The sequence below is a fragment of the Acinonyx jubatus genome, chromosome A3 (assembly GCF_027475565.1).
Source record: "Acinonyx jubatus isolate Ajub_Pintada_27869175 chromosome A3, VMU_Ajub_asm_v1.0, whole genome shotgun sequence".
Lineage (NCBI taxonomy): Eukaryota > Metazoa > Chordata > Mammalia > Carnivora > Felidae > Acinonyx > Acinonyx jubatus.
In genome coordinates, this window is record NC_069388.1 from 129,135,502 (window position 1) to 129,160,204 (window position 24,703).

At 50.1% G+C, this 24,703-nt stretch overlaps 1 long non-coding RNA gene across 1 annotated transcript in view; it reads right to left on the bottom strand.

Moving 5' to 3' along the window:
• Positions 1-20,632, bottom strand: part of LOC113604935 (uncharacterized) — a 34,187-nt gene extending 13,555 nt beyond the window's left edge. Inside the window, exon 1 of the long non-coding RNA XR_008289679.1 lies at positions 19,214-20,632. This is a non-coding gene — a long non-coding RNA (uncharacterized LOC113604935). The remainder of the gene's footprint in view (positions 1-19,213) is intronic.
• Between the last annotated feature and the right edge of the window lie 4,071 nt (positions 20,633-24,703).

Here is a 24,703-nt window from a genome sequence, read left to right on the forward strand (position 1 = left end):
CTGTGCAATATGTTTGAAAACTTTTTATAATATGAAATCGAGGGGAGACACATTTTATGCACATGTCCACACAAACGTGTATATATATCAAAATGTGCAGTCGTTACCTTTCAGGGATGACTCTATGGGTGATTTTTACGTACTGTTATTTTTTGAGGTTTATTTACTTTTGAGAGAGACAGAGCAAGCGAGCGAGAGCGAGAGAGAGAGAGAGAGAGAGAGCGCGCACTCATGGGGCAGAGAGAAAGGGAGGCAGAGAATCCCAAGCAGGCTCCATGCCGTCAGTGCAGAGCCCGATGTGGGGCTCGAACTCACGGACCGTGAGATCATGACCTGCGCCGAAATCAAGAGTCAAGACGCTTAATCGACTGAGCCCCCCAGGCGCCCCAGACTTTTCGTTCTGTTTTATACACTTGATATGTTACCCACACCCCGTGACCCTGCCCCCAACTCTTTAGCGAGAATCTCAACTTCCTGAAGCGGCCGCTGCTTGCTTCCGATGCTGCCTTGACCGTGGGTGGGCCAGGTCCCTCTGTTTTGACACCCACACCCTTGTTGGGCGGCCTCCGCGGCAGCTGGCTGCGCCCTTTCCCCCACCCCTGTAGCTGCCACCTCTCCCCACTCTTGTCCGGGGGAAGCGCATCACTTAGCCCTCCTGGTACTGCGGCACACTCCCTGGGGTCCGGTCCCCGCAGAGCCTCTACGGTGTAGCGCTCACCTCCGGGACCCTCCCTGCCGGGGCCTGCCTGTGCCTCAGTTCCCTAATCTGCCAAACTGGGAAAATACCAGTACCTAATTCATAACGGTGCCGTGGGGACAAAATGAGTTCACGCCCAGTATTCAGAATAGTGCCTAGAATGTAACACGCTCTAGACGGGAGTCTAATTGTCATTGTCATTACTACGACTGCTGGTATTACCCCCGCGTCTACGACGATCACCCCCAAGCCCAGATTGCTATGCACAACAAGATACAGAGCATTAGGGACAATGGAGGGGAACTGGTGTGGACAAAAGCATTTATGTCTGCAGTCCTGGGTCCACACCCACCTTCCCGGGCCATCTCCCAGGTGACTGGCTGCCAATCTGACCCTCCAGGACAACGGCAGGTCACCGACCACTATCCCGCACCACATTGCTCTGTGCTTCAGAAACTGGGCCAGGCTGACCTCTGACCCCAGAGAGTTTGTCCTAGAAGAATTAATTTGTAAGCCATGAGCAAGGCCCATCTCCTTCCCTGCTCCAAGATTTACATCATCCCAGAATAATTAAGCACCGGAACATTCCCTCAGTGGGGAACCCCCTACTCTGCCCCCCGCAATGTGGCTTGGTCTCAAAGCCCTCAAAAGTCATATAAAGTCATAAAGTAGTCTGACATGGCTGCATCTGTTGTTGTTTTTAAGTCTCTGCTGCTCGGCCTTATGGGCATCATGTTGAGTATATTTCCAAATTTGATGCAATTAACAGGTGCCACCTTCAAAATGAAAAGTAGATGATGGACGTGAACGTACTTCAAATTGCTGTTAAGATGGTGTAGATGTCTATGTGGTGCCACAGACATCAAGCCGACTTAGGTTCCAAAGTCCACAAACGGCCATCGGTTAACCTGACAGTGTTGGCGCAGCTCTTCGCAAGGCTGCTCTAGGGCGGTCCAGCTCCTTCTAGGAAATAGTTGTCAGAAGCCATAGATGTTGTCCTTTCCGAGATGTAAAAACAACAGCAATTTGCTATTTTTATCAATTCCATCTCTTCTGGGCCTATCAGAGTCAATAATCTGAACTGGGACAAAAATAAGAGACGACTTTTGCATTCAAAGTCTACGTGCTCAAAATCTTAACCTTTGCCAAAAAAAATTTAAAAAACAGAAAGGAGCTGGCCAGGTTGTTGCGCAGGAATGTCATTCAAACCCTTAAATCCGAAATAACTTCTGCTTCTCCAAGTCCCACTTATTTTTCCGAATCAACAAAGATATCCTTTTCTACATTGTGTCCACCCAATTTTGAAACGCGCCTGCGAAATTTCTCAAATAACATATTTCATGTGTTTCCTGGAGTTGGGAAATGCCAGAAAAACAATCCAGGGAGAAGAGGAAAAGAATTCGTAGATCTGGCTGGCGAGAAAGAATAAATGATGACCTCTCTCCCTTCCAGCAAATGTAAAACTCTCCATAATTCTGCAGGTACCTGAAGAAGAAGAATTAATAGCCATCAAAACCGTCTTACTCATTTATTTCCGGAGCCCGATTTACATGGGTGAGCAAGGGATTGCATTTATCTTCATGAATACACAGACGAGGGCATTATTTGACTGAGTCAGCGGCCTCCCTGTCGGTAGAGAAGACATTTTGGAATAAAACACAAAGGCTGGCGTGTGAGAGCTAGCAGGGCCCTCGAGGGCTGTTTCGTTAAAGCCCAGAGAAGTGACAAACCCACTGCAGTTTGCACAGCAACATGGTCCCTGTGAAGGATGCTCTGTCCATACATAAAGCTTCACACCCATTAGATTGACGGCTACCGGAGAAGCAGAGACAAACGAGGAGACCCTGTGAGTCTATGTCAGGCAGGCCACTGAACTCTCTCTTGGGTCTTACTGGAGCAGCCCCTGGAAATGTTCCTCAACATGTAGACCTTTCGTTGCCTTTTGCCTTTGGGCTTTATTTTTAGCAGAAAAAGGTAAGAGCTTGGGACCAAACATCCGCTCTGTGAAACCACTCTTCCAGGGAAAACACAAGACTCTCTGGGACCAGAGGAGACCCCCCCAGGGCTTGGCTGTGCATCTTCTTTCCTAGCAGACATCCCCTCCGGTCAGGTGGGCGTCACAGGTGTCGGCCACAAACAGTGCCACTCTGGCGCGGTTTGCCATTTGCAGGGCAAACCATTCCATCGACCCCTGGGACTCTTCCTGCTATTTGGAATCTCCCTCCCTCAAACTCCCACCGACTTTTCTCTCTGGAATCCCCCAGGCTGCACACGCTCTCCCTTCCAGCCCTTTAATATTGCAAGCCCTGCCGAGCTCTTCCTAAGACCTTTGTACCCTCGTTAAGTATCCCCAATTCCTCCAGCCGCTCTTAGTATGACGGATCTCGGCTGGACCAAGGCGCCTTGAGATAGGGTCTGTGCATGATCTAATCTGGTGCAGTCACCTCATGACCCTCGTAAAAGCTCCATCAGTACTGTTAAACAGGTAGATGAATCATTAAATGCTTATGAAAATCTTCTCATTAATCAGGGTATTCGACAAACAGGTAGAGAGCTCTAATGGTATTCCCGAATGGCCACAGGGATGCAAGGCTAACGACAAATGGTCTGTGCCCCCCGGAGTCCTGGCTTGAACAGGGGCTGTGTGTGAATGACCGCTGTGGATTACCGTACAGCATGGGCTGGCGCACAGAAGGTCTAGATGTCCGCGAGGGTCTTGAAGGAGGAACAACGCCCCCCTGAGCACCAGCCTGGGAGAGGCATTCCAAAGTGACCGGCGTGGGCAAACCCCCAGTGATCCTCCTGGGCCAGTATGACCCCCATTTCCTTTTCATCTGTAACCTTGACGGTGAAAACAACACCGGAGGGACACCGGGGTGGTGCAGTCGGTTAAGCGTCCAGCTCTCGATCTCGGCTCAGGTCATGGTCTCGCGCTTGGTAAGTTCGAGCCCCGCATGGGGTTTCTGCACTGCTGGCATGGAGCCTGCTTGGAATTCTGTCTCTCCTTCTGTCTGCTCCAAAAATCCTCTGATAATGCATTTTACTCTTGAGTTTACTTTTCTGGTAACCGTGTCGCATGGTTGGTTTATAGAGAGTGCACAGGCACCTCAAAGCACTGAGACGTTTATTTCACAGCTACGCTGCTAAGCCCCATGTCTGCCAAACTGCACTAGCACAATGGGCTTAATTTTCCATTTTACTTAAATTTAGATGCTTGCGTTTCCCACCGCTACGTTCATTTCATCCCCAGGCTTACGCTCCAGGCGCCACCCCTGAACTCCTGTGTCCCGGCTTCCCCTTGAGAGGAAGGCAGACAGAGCGGTTCTGCACTACGCCATCGGGAGATGGGGGAGGAAATAAAACGTGGACTTTAGGTGAGACCAGATTTCCAAAGGCCGCTGTCAGTTCTGACCTTCTCGTGTTACCCTGGAACCTAATCGTGATTTCCACTGGAGGAGAGAAAGCCACCGAGGCGCGATGGCTATAGGTGCCCCTTCCTGGAGCCGCCTCAGTTTTCTGATCCTCTCTCTGCTCCGCTGTCTTGCAAGAGTCACCAAAAACGTCCTTAGGAGTCACAGTTGTCGCTATGTTTCCCACGTCTCTCTGTCTTCACGCTACCCACGTTCCCCGTGTCCTCTGTCGGATCATGTGTCCCCCGTTCCTTCTGCAACGGTTACTAGAGAAGCTTCAAATGATGCTCCACCCAGCGTCTCTTAGAGGGTCAGTGGACCAGAAGCTTCTGCGAGCCTCATCCCAGCCCCGCGTTCTCCAAAAGCGTGCAAGGGGCAAGGGCCAGTCCTCGGGCACATTCCTTCTCTGCAGCAAAATATGCCGATAGCTTCCGATTTCCTTTCCATGTGTCGCTTTTCTTTAATTTTTTAGGAGGCGATGGGAAGAGGAGAAGGGAAACGATAGTTGTCTCTTTTCCATATTGTGGCATTTTCCATACTGAAGTATTTCCTGTACATTTAATGCTTATAATTTTGAGGTGAGCGTGATCGACACTATTTTACAGACAAGAACACTGAGGCTCAACGAACTTTAGTAACTTCTCTCAAAGTCGTTGGGAGCTCAGGTCTGCCAGGCTCTGAAGCACGTATTCTTTCCACATCCTACATGCCCAAGAACTATGGAAAAGCTAAATTTGGGGGAAAATCTTGGAGGACAGCTCCTCCAAATGGCTTATTTTTCAGAGGAATCAACAGAGGCCCAGAGCGTGCCAGCCACATTGGCAACACTCTGGAGTTAATCTGGGGCAGAAACCCGGGTTCCCCGGAGCCCAGCCCCCTCCCTTTCTCTTCACCACACAAGGTCCTCTTCAAGCAGACAAACCCCACGGGAAGGATTGCTTCATGAAGGTTCACCCACACCAGGTGGCCAAGAGAAGAAAAGGCAGTGCTGATTTGTAGGATAAGATCTGGGGAAGGCAGCAAAAACGATGTGACCGTAAAAGACTCAAAACTAACTTTCCTGATGACGGATAAAAGGTGTCGGGATTAAACTATGCCCAGAAAGCAAAGGTCAACTCAATGGGCAAGCCAGAAAGGCCAAATCCTCCCTGGGCCAGGAAAGCAATAGAGACATTGCCTGAGCCACCCAGACGCCCCTCTTATTTTTGTTTTAATGATTAATCTCTTCCATATGGCAATTAGGCAATAAAAAACAGTCCCTTCTATAAAACCATCTAATAGGAAAATGTACCTGATGAAAGAACGATCAAAAAATTTGCTTGAGAAAGGATGCACGAGTGACAAAAGCAAGTTCTTACAAACGATGGAAATATTTGAACATGGAAAACCTCCAACGAGTATTTTCCTTCTCTAAACAGAGCACAGCGACCGCATCTGGAGGCGATGCTCTGCGGACGAGTATGATTTTTATTTAAACGGATTTTCAGAATTTAGTACGCTGACAGAGATGCTTCTGATCATTAATTAGCAAGGAACAATCATCCTTGGGGTCAGTCTACCTCGACAGCAGGGTATCTGCCTGTAATGTGATCACTGGTAGTTAAGGTCCCTGAATTAGTTTCGTTCCAGAAGAGCCAAGCTGCAGTTACAATGCTCTTCCTTCCAAAAGTAAACCACAATCAAAACTAGGTCACAGATGCTGTTTGAAAATAATGACTAACATCTGCACAGCCCCGTTATGGTTTCAAGAGTAAATTCACATCCATTATCTCATTTGATGCACATGAAAATTTGTGAGGCAGATATTATGGTTCCCCCATCAGGGCTCGGAGTCGGAATGACTTGGCCTCGATGCACAGCGAGTATGTGACAGAGTCAGGCTCCGTCATTCACCTGCAACCTGTCCATCAAATGTACCATCAACCAGAGCTATAACGACGCACAAAAATCCCGGAAGTTCAAAATCTCCTGAAACCCACTTAACCAGGATCTATAACGGTCTAGTTTTGTTTATGTTTTTTTCTTTGCAGGGGAAAAGAGGAGTTTGGGGGAACATTCTACTTTAAAGATAGAAAAAATAACATCCCAGGCAAATGGAAATACCCCCCATTTCCTGCCTGAGCATTTCAATCTCCTACACTCTTCTGGACAAGCTTTTATCGTTCTAACAGGAATATAAAGCCAAGAGAACAATCATTTAAAAAAATCAATTTTATTGAACACGGAGTTTTCTTAGCATGGGAACTTTTCAAGATTGACAGTTTTTTTTGAGGTGAAACAAGAGAGATCTTCTGGTTAACCAGGCAAGTAAATTAACAAGAGGAGATGTTCATGAACTCGTGTCATTACTGCGCAGAAACGATGTTGAGTCTATCGACAAATATTGGCGGGATTCTCTTTCACCTTTTCACGGCTACTTCTCTTCTTTCAGGGTTGGTAACTACAGCCAGAAGATGAGATGCCAATTGGGAATTTTCAGTTATTTTTTTCATATGTAGGTGTGCTTAAATGTTGGAATCTGGGCAAATAAAAGTGGGATTCTTTAGAGTGTTCCTGGGGAGAAGCCGGAGGGGGGGACCAAGGACTGTCCTTGGTCCTACGATTCTTTCTGGGGGAAGACACTGGTTTGGGAGAGCTTGGTTCCAGGGAGTGTCTGGAAGCAAAATAGGAGTCCTGAAGTCTACAATAAAGATGAAATATAATAATATAATAAGAGGAAACTTTCTTGGAATCCAAAGAAGACTTTTCCTTCTAAGCGTTTCTGTACTTAAAATCACAGTGTAATTTTGTTTACAAGGAAAGAAAGATAGTCTGACCAAAATGAAGCAGATTTGAACCATGACCCTCAGGAGCAAATATTTCCCCCCAAGCTATTAAGGCAATAGACTAAAGAGAAAGTAATTTTACATGGAAAAAAAAAAATCAGAGATGGAGGAACATGTAATCAAAGTGGAGTCTACACAATATCAATTTTAAAATAACAAGATCAGTGAAATAACCAAGATCTATCTTCTTAACGCCAACAACATGGTGTGGCTTGCGCCCCCCCCCCCTCACCCCGCCACTAAATTATCTAATTGATACTGGTGCCCATTTTAGTCTACTAGGGCCGCCATAACAAAATACCACAGGGCTTCAACAACAGAGGTCTATTTTCTCACAGTTCTGGAGGCTGGACGTTCAAGATCAAGATGTTGGGAAGTTTGGTTTCTTCTGAGGCCTCCCTCCTTGGCTCGCAGATGGCTGCCTTCTCCCTGTGTCATCACGTGGTCGCCTCTCAGTCTATGTGTCTGGGTTCTAATCTCTTCCTGCAAGGACGCTGGTCCTATTGGATTAGGCCCACCATACAACCTCATTGTGCCTCACTTTACCATCATTTTACCTCATCACCTTTGGGAAGGCCTGATCTCCAACCGTGGCCACATTGTGAGGTAACTGGGGGGGGGGGGGGGGGCGGTTAAGACCTCAGCATGTGGATTTGGGAAGACACAGTGCAGCCCATAACATGCCACCCTTGGGCCCCCTAAAATGTAAAACACACTCTCCCCATCCCAACAGCCCCCCAACCTTAAGCCACTCCAGCACCAACTCCAAGCTCACGATCTCATCGAAATACCAACTGGGTCACATATGGGTGAGACTCAAGGTATGACACGTCCCGAGGCAAAATTCTTCTGTGAAGCCAGACAAAGGATCTGCTCCCAAAACACAACGGCGGGGCAGGCATAGGGCAGACATTACTATTCAAAGGGGAAAAGTCAAGAAGATGAAAGGCTTGAGGTCATAAGCCTCTTTGGCTCCCTTTTCTACCCTCTGGTCCCCCAGGGAGGCAGCCCTGCCCTGAGGCCCTGGGCAGGAGTTCCGTGTTTTTTGGAAGGACAACACACGTTCACAGCCAGAGAGCCCTATTGGCTCGTCCTGCAAAATCTCAGAAGCCCAGCAGCGTTCCTTCATCGTGTCCTGTCTCCATCCCCTTCCGTCCGAGCTGGCCAAGCCCTTCGGTCCAAGCCCTTCTGCTGAGACAGCTAATTGGATCCATGAGTCATACCTGTAGTCACTTGATAGCCAAATGGTTGTCCAGCCACATGCTCGGTGTTCTCTCCAGACCGAGCGTTCTCATCTGGGGCCATACAGATAGGCTGAAACATTCCAGATCTTCGAGTACTGGTTCCCTTTGGCCTAACAATTCTTTCTTCAATTTATGTCTCTCCTGTCACATTTTGTTATCAGGCAGCAAGGGGAAGCCAGGCAGCAGCCACAATGCTCTACGTAGGAATCTCCTCAGCTAGGGATGCCTGGGGGCTCAGTTGGTCAAGCGTCCAACTCTCGATTTCAGTTCAGGTCACGATCCCATTGTTTGTGGGCTTGAGCCCTGCCTCGGGCTCTGCGCTGACCGCACGGAGCCTGTCTGGGATTCTCTCCCCCTCTCTCTCTCTCTCTCTGCCCTTCCCCTGCTGGTGCTTTCTCTCTCTCAAAATAAATAAATAAATAAACTTAAAAAAAAAAAAAAGGAATCGCCTCTGCTAAATATCCCAGTGAATCACCTACAAGTTCTACCTTCCACAAAACACCACACCCAGTTCCGCCAAGCGTTTTGCCCCTTCGTAACGAGGACCACCTTTCCTCCAGTTTCCAATAACATGTTCCTCATTCCCACCTGAGACCTCACCAGCAGCACCACTGACATTCTTGTTTCTGTCAAGAGTCTCTTCAAGGTAACCTTGGCTTTTCCTGTCAGGCACCTCCAAAACTCTTCCAGCTCTCCCCACGACCCAGTTCTAGAGCCACTTGAGTAATCTGAGGTACCTGTTAACAACACCCCACTCCACGGCACCAAAATCGATATTAGCCAGGGTTCTCCAGAGAAGTAGAACCAAGAGGGTGTGCATAAACAGATTTCGTTTAAGGAATTGGCTCGTGTGGAAGCTTGTCAGGTCCAAAATCTACAGGGTAGGCTGGCAGTCTGGTGACCCAAAAAAAAGAGTTGCGGCTTGAGTCTAAAATGTGGTCTCTGTCAGGGCTCCTTCCTCTCAGGAGAAGGTCAGTAGTCTTCTATTAAGTCCTTCAACTGATTGGATGAGGTCCACCATATTATGAAGAGCAATCTGCTTTACCCAAAGTCTATTGATTTAAGCGTTAGTCTCATATAGAAAATATCTTCACAGGAGCCTCTAGAATAATATTCCACCAAATCTAAGTACTGTGGCTTAGCCAAGTTGACACATAAAGTTGACCTTCACAGGGGCGCCTGGGTGGCTTAGTCAGTTGAGCGTCCGACTTCGGCTCAGGTCGTGATCTCACAGCTCGTGAGTTCGAGCCCCGCGTCGGGCTCTGCGCTGACAGCTCGGAACCTGGGGCCTGCTTCGGATTCTGTGTCTCCCTCTCTCTCTGTCCCTAACCCACTCGCATTCTGTCTCTGTCTCTCTCGAAAAACAAATAAACATAAAAAAAAAATTTTTTAAGTTGACCTCCACAGTGGCATATGGTTATTTCTTTCCTAATTGTGATGTGTAACTCATTCTAAGGGCCAGAGGTGAACTCAAGCATAGAAACTAGGAAGAATCATGGAATCCTGCTAACAGTCCTGAATTTCAAGTCAATAGAGACATGCACTATATGCCAAATGATTGGCCAAACGATTTATGTGCTGTCAGTTTTTTAACTTACAAAATGGGAACCACATCAATAACCCCCTCATCAGGGGTCAAATGTGATGATCAAAAACAAAACACTTTGAAATGTTAGTTCTTAATCACGAAATCATTTTCTCACCCTTTAGGGAGACAAGTACAGTCCAGGATGCACAGAAAACTTGGCTGTCCATCTTGGCCAATACCAAGACGCCTTGTATGGACGATTGGATGGCATCATTCTTGCTCTTGCCCCCACTGAAGCCAAACTTAAGTTACCACCATGGAGATTGAAGTCCGACAGCCGTAAAGGCTTTCTCAAAACTACTGTGTGTGCAGAAGGAAGTACCAAGTTCTCCTTCCCCAGGGATGTGGATTCTATTCTTCTGATGACATTGTAGCCAACTTTGAGGAAAGGAGTTCGAGAAAGATGGCTTCCAGCTCAAAGATTCTATGGTATGTAATCAAAGTCACATTCGTGGAAAAAATAGACCATTATTATGAGCAAAACGTCTTTTTGTTTAAGTTTATTTATTTATTTTGAGAGAGACAGAGACAGAGCAAGTAGGGGAGGGGCAGAGAGAGAGGGGGACAGAGAATCTCAAGCAGGCTCCACACTGTCAGCACAGAGCCCGATACGGGGCTCAATCTCAGGAAACATGAGATCATGACCTGAGCCAAAATCAAGAGTTGGATGCTTAACTGACTGGGCCACCCAGACGCCGCTAAAAGTCTTTTTTAAAAGAAAAACTTGCAGGACACCTTGGGTGGCTCAGTCGGTTAAGTGTCCGACTTTGGCTCAGGTCACGATCTCATGGTTTGTGGGTTCGAGCCCCACATGGGGCTCTGTGCTGACAGCTTAGAGCCTGGAACCTGCTTCAGATTCTGTGTCTCCATAGCCCTCTGCCTCTCCCGCACTCATGCTCTCTCTCTCTCTCTCTCTCTCTCTCCTTCAAAATAAATAAACATTAAAAACAATTTTTTTAAAGAAAAATTTGCCCCTGCTCCCCAGTTTGGGATGAATGGCAAAAAGAAATGATGATTTAACACTGTCTTCTGAGGTCAATGAGAGAGAGAGAGATCTGGGTAGCTGATTTTGGTCAGTTTTAACCCTCTTGCAAAAAAAAAAAAAAAAAGGCATGGAATTAATGAACCAGCTGCCTCATGCTGGACTCATTCCTCTATGCTGTCTAATTCAGACTTCCCCAAATCCTACAGCTTTGATATTATATCTGCAGGGAAACAGCTATGGGGGTGGCCAACAACTTGGAAATTAGAAAAAAATCGAGTTAATAACAGAGAGTTAATAATAGCACCACAGACACGAGATCAAAGCTGGGATATTAAAATTTAGCAGAAAAAATAAAAAACCAGAATGGCTTGTAAGCCAAGCTATTGCGGCTGGAGCCATTGACAAAGTTACGCTGGAGGAGCTTGGTCATTCCTGGAAGTAGAGAAAGGGACAGTCACCAAGCTGTGCCCATGCCAGCAGTAGCCAAGGGAGAGGGATCCAGGTCTAGGGATTCAGCCTGTCCAGGCTCTGGGGCAAGTTTGGCTCTAGTTTGAAAACTGATGGAAGAAGCTTCTAGAGTCTAAGGCCACAGGACACTTAAATTGCATAGCATATAATGCACACCCTGAATGCATTTCTACGAAGGATCTTTCCAATTGTAATTTGCTTTCCCGTGCAACTTGCCCACAAAAAGAGAAGGTGCCATTTGGGCCACTGCAAGCATCTTGGCCACTGTGGTAGTTATGCCTCCCGTACTAATTTAATATATTGGCAATGGATGTGTGTTTTATATCAGCCTTATGAGTTTGGTTAATGCGAGTCTGTCCCGAGGGATAGAGCACAATCTTGGCGAACTAAAACACGATTAAAGGTCCTCCCTTAAACGATGGAGACTTAGCCTCAGGATTCACCCCGCTGGGAAACATCTTAGCAGACTGACAAGGGGTTTTGCTCAGTCTTTCTGCGTATGGTCCCATTTGGAAGTTCAACACTATCACCCCCTTGCCTTCCTTGAGCACGAGTTTCCTTTTCTGTAGAATAGGAATTTGCTTGCCAGAAAGTAAGTAAGATCGTGTAAATAAAGTACGTAGCAGAGGTCACAAACATAGGAGCTCGACTGCAGGAACTCAGTTAATGTTAATCCCCTGTTCTTCGGGGCCCCCATGAAGACATTTCCCTGGAAGCCAAACTTCAGGAGCGCAGCACACAGGGGCTCCCATTCTCCTGAGTGAGAAGTTCTCTACTTCCTAGGAAGCGCTTACGCATGCAACTAAGTTTCCAGTTGTCAGAACATTTCCTCTATCTGGAGTTCCTCACGACCAGAAACGCAGGACATATTAGGGGACAGTCAACAACTGGTGGCACTCATCAGTTTCACCAATGCGTGAGAGTTAGAAGTCACACAGGTCCTGGCACTAAGGAAATTAACATCATCACTGTGTGGACGCTGAGGGAACTGCCAGTGCGTTTGCCGAGTCGTGCAGAAATCCCCCAGCCGCCGACAGAAGTCCACTGAATTCCAGGAAGCAGACGTCACACGGTGGCCACGCTCTGGGGCTGTGCCAACTGGGAATACCACGGGGTCAAAGGATCACCCAGCTCCCAGGGCCACAGAAGGCATTCCTGTCCTCGTGGTCACGGCCACAACAATAAAATGGGTCATTGCTGCTCTGGATAAATTTGGAGGTGGGGACGGGGACAGAATGCAAAGCAAGGAAGGTTTCCAAGGCCACTTCCTCCCAGAGCACGTTCTTTGACATTCAAGTTGGCCAGGTTGACAAAACAGCAACCCTTGAAGCATGCTGTCTGTGACACGGATGAACTCCTCCTTCGCCTCTTGAATGTTTCAAGATGTATCTTTATAGCAACAAACGAAAATGAAGATTGATGGGCGGAGGGAGCCACGGAGCCAAATCCTACCCGACCAAGGAATCATGCAGGGGAGCACGAAAGCAGCCCAGAAAGTTTGGCTGGGACATTTGCCAGGATGGCTTGTCAGAGCCACAGCGGAAAGAATCCGTCTCCCCTGGCGGGGACCGCTTCCCTCTCACCTCCCGGAGAAAGGCAGGCATTTCCTAGAATAGAGTCAAATCTCTTTCAGTCCAAGGTCGTGGGCTCCCCTGTCCAACTTGGCTTCCATTTCCATGCCAGGAAATAAGGACACCAATGCCGTCTAAGTGAAGACGAACTGGACGTGGTCCGCCTGGAAGTGTGGGCCAAGAACGTTCTTCCAAAATCTGGTCTCAAGGATTCGGGTCCCTCCACTGATTCAGTTTCTGTTCTCGGTGAAAACAAAAGGCCCGAAGGTAGGAAGGGTGGAGAATTCGGAACGCGGTGTGGAGAGTCCAAGGCCACGTTCAGAGAGGGCGAGCTTTGGAGTCAGACAACACGGGCTTCGGATCCTGATCCCGCCACCGCTGACGGTGGGACCTCAGGCCAGTAACCTAAGCTGACAGAGCCTCAGCCTCCCTTTCTGCACAAGAAGCCTGATACTATGTTTCTCTCACAGCTGTGCAGCTTAAATGAGATCGCAAATGCAAGGTGCATAATAACACTATCTCGCTGCGCGCTAGGTACAAGCCAAACGTTAGTTTCCTTCCTTTTCAAATTACCTTTTTAGGATTTCGGAATGCATTCACACCGAAAAGTGCTGTTGAGAAGGGTGTCTTCAATTATACTTTACAGAGACTATGAAACATATGGGAGGGAAGATATTGATCCCAAGCTGCCAAAATTATTTTTTTGGTGGAAGGAAAATTCGAATCACTCTGGAGCCGTACTGCGCTCTTTGCGGCAGGTGTGCTCACAAAGTCTTTGACGCTCTGAGGTGGAACATGTTCCTTACGACATAAATAGAATTCTGGGGGCTTCTTCATTCAGGTTGGAGCTTTGAGTGGCACCGTCTCCAGGAGAATCACTCCGTTGGGTAAGTATCAACACATTTGAAAATGTCAGACGGGGAAGAAGAGGAGTTCTCTCTGGGATTTGGACACCTGGTGTGAGAAAAATCTAACAGAAAGGTGATGGCAGAGAAAGAAGGGTAGAATTCTTACCCTTTCTATGTAATCCAGTCAAGCAACACCGAGCAAAGCAATAGCTTTTCCTCTTACATATTCAGCGGCCTTCCGCCATAATCCGTGGGGCACGTTGGCATGGAAATACTAAGTTTCTTAGGTGTGAACGGGTTAAGAGCATTATAAGCTTTGTATCATGCAACTCCATCAGCATAGGGGTGAGTGGCTAGTGGGGGCAGAGAAATCAGGATCTGGGTGTCCTATGGAAAGCCAGGAACAGGAGGAAGGAAATGAGCGAATTATTCGTTCTATACTGTGTGCCTGGCACAGGGTTTGAGACATGGCATCACGTGAACTTCGCATTTTTATGAGGTCAGAATTACTGTCTCATTTTAGAGAATGAGGAAACGGAGTCCAGTGAAATTTAACTAGTAAGTGACAAGGGTTAGCTTTGAAACCAAATTGGTCTAACTTTACATTTTATTTATTTTTTGAGAGACATAGAGAGACAGAGCACAAGTTGGGGAAGGGCGGAGAGAGAAGGAGACACAGAATCCGGAGCAGGCTCCAGGCTCCGAGCTGTCAGCACAGAGCCCGACGCGGGGCTCGAACTCACAAACCATGAGATCACGACCTGAGCCGAAGTCGGACGCTTAACCAACTGAGCCACCCAGGAGCCCCCAGATTGGTCTAACTTTAAAGCTTAGCTTTGCCCGGGGTGCCACACGGACCCACGGACCTCCGATGGGCTCTATCACACCTTCCCCGTCCCTTCGTGATGGAACCATCCGCAGCCCTGGAAGATGAACCGCATGGCTTCAGGTCGAATGGTGGCCCCACCTTGAAGGTTGAAGCAGAACCCGGCTCCTCCGAGGGAGGTACAGTTCACTTTCCTTCCAGTATCCCCTGTCAGAAAGGCCCCCGGATGTGGCCATTGCAAACCTGCCCCCCAAGGCGATCTCCAGCTCAGAACCTGCATTTACCCACAATTGGAGTCCTCTGTGACACGTCCCTGTCTGTCACCCCTCCAAGTGACACTTCAGCTTATCCTATCACCTCCGTGTCCAGAAAGCGGCCCACCCATCCCACCCCCTGTCACCCCACTGCCCCCTCCCTGCTCTGAGGGTCCTGCAGAGCATGACTCTTGTGGCCTCCTGCCTCCTAGTCATTACCTCCCAATGCTGGCCTCCATGCGGCTGCTTCGAGAGCGTTTCCCTCCCATCACTTGTGCATTCCTTCATTCATTCACTCATTCAACAAATATTTGCCAGTGTTTTCTGTGTGCTGGGCACTGTTTTAAGTGGAGATTCATTAGTGATAAAAATAAGTGAGGGAGCGCCTGGTGGCTCAGTTGGTTAAGCATCTGACTTTGGCTCCGGTTATGATCTCAGGGTTCATGAGATTCAGGTGCTCTGTCTCCCTCTCTCTCTGCCCCTCCCCTCCTCACACATGTGCACTCTCTCTCTCTCTCTCAAAAATAAATAAACATTAAAAAAAAAAAAATCTACAGGGGCACCTGGGTGGCTCAGTCCGTGAGCTCACTGTGGCTCAGCCGAAGGGGCTGACTTCGGCTCAGGTCATGTTCTCACGGTTGGTGGTTCGAGCCCCGCGTCGGGCTCTGTGCTGACGGCCCGGAGACTGCTTCGGATTCCGTGTCTCCCTCTCTCTGGCCCTCCCCCGCTCATGCTCTGTCTCACTCTCTCTCTCTCTCAGAAATAAATAAACATTAAAAAAAATTTTCTAATCATCCAGAACCCCAACTTCCTGAAGCTTACACTTTACCCAAGGGGAAGTAACCAGGCAAATAGATAAGTATGTGAAACATACAGTAAGTTGCACTGTGACAAGGGAATGACACGTTAGAGAGGTTGGACGATGTGGTGTGGCCGTGAGCACCTACAGAAAGTGAGGAATGAGCCGTGCACATATCTGGGAGAGGGCTGCTCTGGGCTGAAGCAACCCAAGTGCAAGGTCCTGAGATAGGACAGCACTCAGGGCGAGCACGGTCCCGGAACAGCAGTGAGCCCAGAAGTGAGGCCAGAGGGCCCGAACCCAGAGAATGGGGGTAGAGTAATGGGAGACACCTTTGGGCGGGGGGGCCTGTTGTCGCCTGCTGAGCCAGCCCCTCCCACAAAGCAAACATTCTCCTGGGCATTTTGCATTTGTGGATCCTTAATGCTCACAAATTGACAACTCCAGTTTCCAAATGCAGATACTGAGATCTCATTAAGTTCAATGGCATGCCCAAGGTCACACGGAGCAGAACTTGTCTAATTTCATCGTGCTCCAGCTGCTTCCCTGTGGATCTGGGTTTCTGCTGTGCTATGAAGTCAGGACGCGGCTTCAGCAAAATGTCCTTAGCCGTAATGTCGTCGTGGGTTGAATCATGACCTCCGTTCTGAATGGTAAAGAGCTGCTCAGAGCAAGCCGTGGGCTCGGACCAAAATTTCACCCTGGACCACAGCCAACAGTTGGGTTCTATGCTTCGATTACACCGAAAGCCCTGGGGCTCAATGTCCGGGGCCCTTAGTTGCCCCAGTGTGCGATGGGATTGAACTTCACCATCTAGTCTCTGGCTTCGAGGGGCCCTTGGTGGCTGTGCGGTCCAACGCCCGCATTTGGAGCGGGCGAGACAGGCCCAAGGAGGAGGCACGACCTCCACAAGGCCACCTAGTGGGTCAAAGGCAGGGCTGGCGCGCTCAGCCTGGCACGGTCTCCCTCCCTCAACGGAAGGAGTGTGTGAATTGCCCTGTCGAAGCAGGGCATCGAAGCGTTAACATCGAAGCGTTAACCCATCAGGGAAGACAGAGAAAGTGGGGACAGGGGATTCCAGCTGACTCCTTGGAGGAACCTTCCCTGCCTGGCATCCTGATACAGCGGAAGACACGACCAGGATCCTGAGCAGAGGCACTCGTCTCGCCACTGTGTCCTTCCCCCCCACCCCCGTGCCCGGAACCTCCCCTCCTGTCAGCCACTCCCAAGGGCGTCGTCCCATCTGCTGGAGACAACAAACGGACTCCTCGGGCAGGGCCACAAATCTTCATTAGGATGGTAACCGTCATCAATGTGCTGGAACCACAGCGGTCTGTTAGCACGCCTTGGTGGCGGCGTGATGGATGACGGCCCAGCCGCCCGCCCAGCTGCCAATGAAGGCACACGGCCGCTGGCAGCGAGGACGGGGGCTGGCCAGGGTGGGGGTCTGCTGCCTCCTTTTGTGCCATCGGTAGAGCTACCCCTGGGGACCGGGAGGTGCAAAGTCCCCTCCGTGCATGCAAACCAGGCCGGGGGGTGGGGAGGGGACATAGGCAGGCTTGCCAGGAAAACCCAGGACACCCAGGGAGCTCTGAAACTCAGATGTTGGCAAGGGAGTGTGTCCCGTGCACTACCTGACACGCACTCCCTTTGTGTCCGAAGTTCAAACGGAACCGGGGGCCCTGTATTTTGCTTCGCTAACTCCGGCCCCCCGCGACCTGGCCCGTGTCCCCAACCGATAACACCGGACGCTCGCTGTTCGTCGCGTCCCCAGGCCACCTGCCCAGGCCGCTGGGAGCTGCGCTTGGACAGAAGCCAAGGAGTCCTCGGCATCTGGAGTCCAGGAGTCCGGGAACCTCGGGCAGGCACAGTCAGGTCGCGAGGCTCGGGCAGAGGGAAGGAGCCACCTGGTCCAGTCGAGGCCGTGGGAAGCAAGAGACGGGGGCTGATGGCATTCCTGAAGTTCGCTGCATTCCGCCAGCTCGTGCTCGGCAAGGCGTTGCCAATGCGGAGCCAGGAGAGGCACGGCCTCTGTCCTGAGGGAGGGCCCAGAGGACGCTGCAGAATTTCCCACCCTAATTACCCTGGACTCACCCTCAGTCGCTGGCCGTGTCGTCCCTGCACCTCCTCGCGCCCCCGAAATCAGCTGCTAAGCCCTGACCATCCCTCACCTGCGATGTGTCCTGCGTCCAACAGCACCGAAGCCACCCTGCTGCTCTTTGCTTTACGTCCTCGTTGCCTCCACCTTGGAGGCACTGCCCTCTATAAATGTGCCCGTCTCAGGTCACAGGCCACCCCCGCGCCACCTTTCTGGCTCTGAGGCAGCGCAGGCTGGCTGGACGCCCAAGTCCAGACGCACTGGCACGGCATTCAGAGCCCCCCGCGAGGTGCATGCGCCCGCCTCGTCTCCCGCCAGTCCACACTGCGCACCCCCATGCTGCGGGCACCCGGGAAGACGAGCTGTTTCTGCCAAGTGACCCGTTTGGATTCCTTCCTCCAGCTCCTCTTTGGAAGCTGGGACTCTGAACACTAAGGAGGGAAAAGCATTAGCTTAACCTTCAGCCGCCCACTTAGCGTAGCGTGGCTTCTAGGAGGGCTCCCTGTGACCCACTGGGGGTATTTCGCGACCCCCTCCCCGACGACTGAGACTCTGTAGCTTCGGTCCTGCCCCGGAAAGCTGGTGTCGGTCCGGGTAGAGCCCGGCCCCCTGCGCTGCTCAGGGAGCCATCTCCCCTCAACTAGAGCCATCGGTCATCCCGACACCGGCCCCAGACCACCCGGTTAGCAAGAGAAGGGGCTCGGTTTCCACCTCGGCTTCCTCATTATCTTCTCCACTGCACAGAGCCCTCGGGGGTCGTCCCCGGGCCCCCCCCCATCTGTGCAATTACACCGCAACCCTGCACGCCCCACTTCTGCCCAGTGTCCCTCAACCTCTTCGTCTTCCTGCCCTCACTAAGGTAAGAGCTAACTGCTTTGGGTCACAAATCCCAAACCTCTGCGGCTTAACACGGTCGAACTTCCCCATCTGCCTGCCCTGCTCCTGTCCTTCCTTTTGATTGCTCCTTTCTTTTTTCATTCTTTTTTTTTCCAATTGCTCTTAATCTAAAGAGGGCTCATGGATAAACTTCCCCCACGCTGATCTCTATGCCGGACTCTGCCCCCCAGGCCCCCGAAATGCATACGCTCACGTCACGTCCGCTCACGCTGCGTGGGCACAAACAGAGGCTGGTGACAAAGAAGCCCAGAGAGGGTGGCCCGGCACCAGGAGCCAAGACAGCACTCTGCTCGTGCTGTCCACGATGGGCATGCTCCTCCTGACCCCACGCTCCCACCCCACGTGGAGCCCCGTGGGGGTGCGAGGCTCCCCGACGGCAAAGGGGGGGAATGTGTCGGACCCTGAGACATGGTTCCAAAGCTCCGGACTTGGAACCAGGACATGCCATCTGGGCTCCAGCCCTGCCACTTTCTACCACCATCAGTGAAATGCTATTTTCCTTCCTTCTCCCGCGAACTCCACTTCCCAACTCTATAAAATGTGGCCCCAAAGATTGGAATCTACAGAGCAGTGTTGAGGAGGAACAAAGAGTAACAATGCAAAATCAGCGCCCCGCGGACCTGGAATGGAAAACGCCTCTGGCGATCCCCGGCGGTCCAAGCCCCCCTTCTGGGGTCCACTTGGTCCACGTAAACGCGCTCACCTCTCCGACGATAAAGCTGTGGGCACTCAGACATCATATCCTATCAAGCGCTGACCAAACAGAAAGGAACTAGCAAGCTGGAGACTTCAACATTATCTCTGTTTGGCTTTCCCTCCGACAAAACTTTGAAGATGTTTTCTTTTGGTATTAAGCCACTTGATCTCAACTCAGTGTTCCGTGGCCTCAACCGCCTTGGAGTTCTGCGGTTTGCATGAGTTGGACCAGAATCTGTTGCCGGATTCTGGCATGCACTCAAGGTGGGCCTTTGAAGGCAGGAAAGCGCCTCGGCTGGCGGGGGCCTCGGGCGCGCCCGGAGCCCCACGCTTGTGGGAAGAGGCTCGCTGGGCAGAACGGCTTGGCGGGAGTTCGAGACGGTTTCCTTCTTGCCTCATGACCTGAAACCAAAGCAGCATAAACCAACAATGTAATCAGGGCGCTGAGAGGCTCTCAGAACTGCATCCAATCTATACAATACCCAGGAAGAAATGCCAGAGTATCGGAAGGGTCAACGTAAACTCTACTAGACTCGTAGCCGAGGTCCCTGAGCCCAGTCCTGAGACCCAGGATAGGAGCCTGGGGGGAAAGAGGAGGCTGTGTCCACAGCAGTGAGGATCTCGGGTTCTACAGCGAGGGTGCCAGCATTTACCTTCTGGGTGCCGCTCGTTAGCCGTGTGGAAGGGAGCATGTGGGTTATGTAACCCCTCTGTGACTGAGTACTCCCATGTCTAAAATGGAGATCAAGGGGCACCTGGGTGGCTCAGTCAGTTGGGCGGCCAGCTTCGGCTCAGGTCATGATCTCACAGTCCATGGGTTCGAGCCCCGAGTCGGGCTCTGGGCTGACAGCTCGGAGACTGGAGCCTGCTTCGGAGCCTGCATCTCCCTCTCTCTCTCTGCCCCTCACCTGCTCACAGTCTGTCTGTCTGTCTGTCTCTCTCTCTCAAAGATAAAAAATAAAACACATAAAAAAAAAACTTGGTAATGGAGATCAAAATAAGACCTGCATCATCACGTTAACATGAAAATTAGACGAAAGCAATCCAGGAAGCTCTCAGAGCTGGCGTTTGGCAATTATGCGATGAGGTTAGTTGTCAACATTATTGGCATTAGTACGACGAGAGGTGTCCTTGTTTGCTTACTGATGCTCTCCCTGAAGACTGACCTGCCCCCGGTCTGTACTAGACCCCAGAGGTGGAGATACTCTCCCACCCGGGAGCTGCCCACCGTCTGCTCAGGGATCAAGCGAAGTAGAGAAGATTCTGCTTTGATCCAAGTAGCTCCAGACGAGGTAACAACGGCAGAGATGTGAGCCCCTACCCTAACCTGCGGGCAGGTTGCTCCCACACTCTTTTAGCCTCCGAAGTCCCATGGTTGCTTCTGGAGGAAACACACAAGCCCCAGGGTCCCTGCATGCAAGGAGAGGGAACAGGTGGGGTGTGAAGGGGCTGCTTGGGGGTGGGGGGCTCAGTGATGACTGCAAATAAGGACCTGGACCTGCCACCCACCCTCTAAAGGTAGACCAAGAATACTACCCTCTCAAAGCTAGAAGATACCGTCAAGGAGGACGTTGGGAGCCTTGGATAGTTCCAGGGAAATATCAGTCGTTTTTGAGACCAAGATTTCCCCCATACAAGCTGTACCACTAGAGAGAGGCACCCAACCTCTCTGAAATTCATCATCTTATACATAAAATGAGAGTCATAACACATTCATCATATCCTGCTGTGATAATTACATTAGGGAATGTCTGGTTATTTAGCTTTCTTTTTTTTTAACCACGGTTGGTGCCACACCATAAAAAGTGTTAAGCATTTATCAACAGAAGTGGGACAGCAAGAAAACTAAATACACAATAAAGGGGAGAGGGGCGCCTGGGCGGCTCCGTCGGTTAAGCGTCCGACTACGGCTCAGGTCATGATCTCGTGGTTTGTGGGTTCGAGCCCCGCGTCGGACTCTGTGCTGCCAGCTCGGAGCCTGGGGCCTGCTTCGGATTCTGTGCCTCCCTCTCTCTCTGCCCTTCCCCCATTCACGCTCTGTCTCTCTGTGTCTCTCAAAAAAAGTGAATGAACGTTAAAAAGAAAAAAATTTTTTTAAATAAAAAATAAATACAGGGGAGAAACCTTGAATAAGAAGAGAAAAGGCAGGGGAAAGACCAGTCTGTATGACTGCATGCCATGTGATCCTGGATCACAGATGAGCGATCTTTGCTCTAAGTTTCCTAGTGGCCAAGGCAAAGAGAGAAACCTGGTCAGTTACAAGATTAATGGCGTCCATAAGATGAAAGCAGACCTACTGCGCACAAGGGAGACATTTGTTTTGAAGCTCTTCGCTTCTACAAAAAATGTCCGCAGCTGCTATTAACCACTACCGCTGTGTGACTGTGACACTCGTCATCATCATTGCCATCACCAGCTAACACGGTATTTTTCAAAGTAAACGTGAACTCAGTTTCATGGTCATGGTGAGAATGTTTTTAAATAGTATAAAATAGGGGCACCTGGGTGCCTCCGTTGGTTAAGCATCCAACTCTGGGTTTCGGCTCAGGTCATAATCTCATGGTTCGTGAGTTCGAGCCCCGAGTCGGGCTCTGTGCTGACAGCTTGGAGCTTGCTTGGGATTCTGTCTCTCCCTCTCTCTGCTCCTCCCCTGCTCACGCACTCACACACGTAGTCTCGCTCTCTCTCTCTCTCTCTCAAAATAAATAAACTTTAAAAATACTATAGAACAAGGGCACCGCGTGGCTCAGTCGTTAAGTGTCCGACTTCAGCTCAGGTCATGGTCTCACGGCTCGTGGGTTCGAGCCCCATGTCGGACTCTGTGCTGACAGCTCAGAGCCTGGAGCCTGCTTTGGTTTCTGTGTCTCCCTCTCTCTCTGTCCCTCCCCTGCTTGCTCTCTTGCGCTCTCAAAAATAAATAAAAACATTAAAAAAAATTTTAAAAATACTATAAAATAAGGCGTAACAAAACAGAAGTGTGTTTGTGAAACATTTGCTTCAGTTGTCCGGTAAACAGAGAGACCACAGGATCGTTGCTCCAGACTGAAATGCGTCCCACCAGCCCCCCACCCAGAATTCAGACGCGGAAGCTTAACCCCCAGGGTGGGCTTTATTTGGTGATGTGGCCCTTTAGGAGACAGTTCAGGTTAAATGATGTCATAAGGGTGGCGCCTTGATCTGCTAGAAGTGGTGTCTATGAGAAGAGACCAGAGAGGGGTGCCTGGGTGGCTTGGTCAGTTAAGCGTCTGACTTCGGCTCAGGTCATGATCTCGCGGTCGGTGGGTTCGAGCCCCGCGTCAGGCTCTGTGCTGACAGCTCAGAGCCTGGAGCCTGTTTCAGATTCTGTGTCTCCTTCTCTCTCTGCCTCTCCCCTGTTCATGCTCTGTCTCTCTCTCTGTCTCAAAAATAAATAAACGTTAAAAAAAATTTTTTTTTAATAATAAAAAAATTAAAAAAAAGAGAGACCAGAGAGACCAGACTCTGTCCCCACCGTGTGAGGACACAGCAGGCAGGCAGCTGTCTGCACGCCAAGAAGAGAGCTTGCACCAGAAACCAGGCCTGCTGGCACCTTGACCCTGGACTTCCCAGCCTCTGCAACCGGGAGCGCATACATTTCCGCTGTTCAAGCCCCGCAGCGGTGACATTTCGCTGTGGCAGCCTGAGCAGGCTAGGACAGCTGTGATAAAGGACTCACGTGCTCCACGTTCAAGGAAGCCTGGAAGCCGAAAAGCAGCTCAGCCCATCGCCTGGCTGGCTGGACTGGCCCGTCTAGCAGGCGTCCAAGGGGACGCCCGCCTTTGAGCCAACATCAGAACGCCGGAGCTCCCTCCTCTCCCAGGCATTGGGTCTCTCTTGCTGTGATAAAATGCTTCCTTTGAGCTGAAACCTCTCACCCGGGCGTTTCCGGTCACTACCAAACACTCTGAAGCAAGTCTAGTTTCCATTCATGTATTTCGATGTTTGATTTGAATTCTCAGAAGGTCCTTTCTCTGTGCAGACCTCTGACCTCGCCCCCGGTGGGGCCAGGAGCCGCTTGGAGCAGGAACCCCCATGAACCAATTGGCTGTGACCAGGGACAGGGTCACGTACGAATATGGCAGCTCCCGTGGGAGCCAGGTAGCAGGAAGGGAACTAGCAGGTGTCCACGGGAGAATGTGCTGGGAAGTAAAAACTTTGGATGGTAGTGGGGGGTCAGGACATGCTGGCAGCTCGTCCGGCATTTAACAGACTGACCAAGGCAAGAGAGGGGGCGCACTGGAGAGATTCAAAAACCATGAGCTTCGAACTTGGACCTGCGTTGCAAACCTGCCACCTATTTGCTGTGTGACCTCGGGTGAGTTATTAACGTCTCTGATGCTCGATTTTCTTGAAGACTGGAAGGGAGAAAATGGTACCTAACTTGAGCCTTTCTGACCCTCAATCTTTTTTATCCATAAATGGGAAAAATACAGCCCCTCATTCGAGGGATGCTAATGAGAATTCAAAGGGAAAATATGTAAAGTCCCTGGCACATGGCTGGTCCTGTGTAAATAATAGCTATTAATCGTGCTTCTCCAGGTGACACCGAAGGACACAAGGAAGGGCCAGAGGCTGGAAGTTACAAGGAGAAATCTTTCTGTTTAATGAGCAGGCAGCGTGCACGGCTCAAAACTGGAAAAGGCTGCCGTCCACACAGTAAGCTCTTACTTACAAAGAGGCAGCGTGAAAAGGCACAGGGAAAAGAACATTGGCCATTCAAGGGCATCTCGGTGGCTCAGTCCATTAAGCGTCCAGCTCTCGCTTTTGGCTCAGGTCATAAACTCATGGTGCATGAGTTCAAGCCCTGTATTGGGCTCCGTGCTGACAGTCCGGAATCTGCTTGGGATTTTCTCTCTCCCTCTCTCTGTCTCTCTCTGCCCCTCCCCTGTTTTCTCTATCTCTCTCTCCCTCTCAAAAATAAATAAACATTTAAAAAAAATTAGTCCACCCGGATTTTTGCACGTATCACTAATTTCAACGGTAAGCTTCTCAAAACGACCGCTAAACAATTTCAACATGCCATAAATAGAAAGGCAGCCTGCTGTGCAGTCAGTTCTCTCAGATTTGAAAGCTCAGCTCTATCATTTATTCATTATGGGATCTCAGGTGAATTTATACTCTGAGCCTCGGTTTCTACATCCGTTAAATAGTTATAAACTAGATCAACTTGGAAAGTCTGTCAAGATTAGAGTTGTGAACTCATTAGGTTGTGCAGACCGTGCTGTAGGGTTTAGCAGATAGTGGTGTTCAAAAACTTAACTTTTATGGAGTTATACCATGTATATGAAAAGCGCACAAGTTTTTAAGTGGACAGCTCAGTGAATATACCAAAATGAACGTGTCTGTGTAACTAACACCCAAATAAAAAAAAATGGCATATGACCAGCACCCAGAAACTCTCCTCCTGCCTCCTCAGGATGCCACCCACCCCCCGCCCCCCCTTCTTGACTTCTTTCACCATAGATTAACTCTGCCTGTG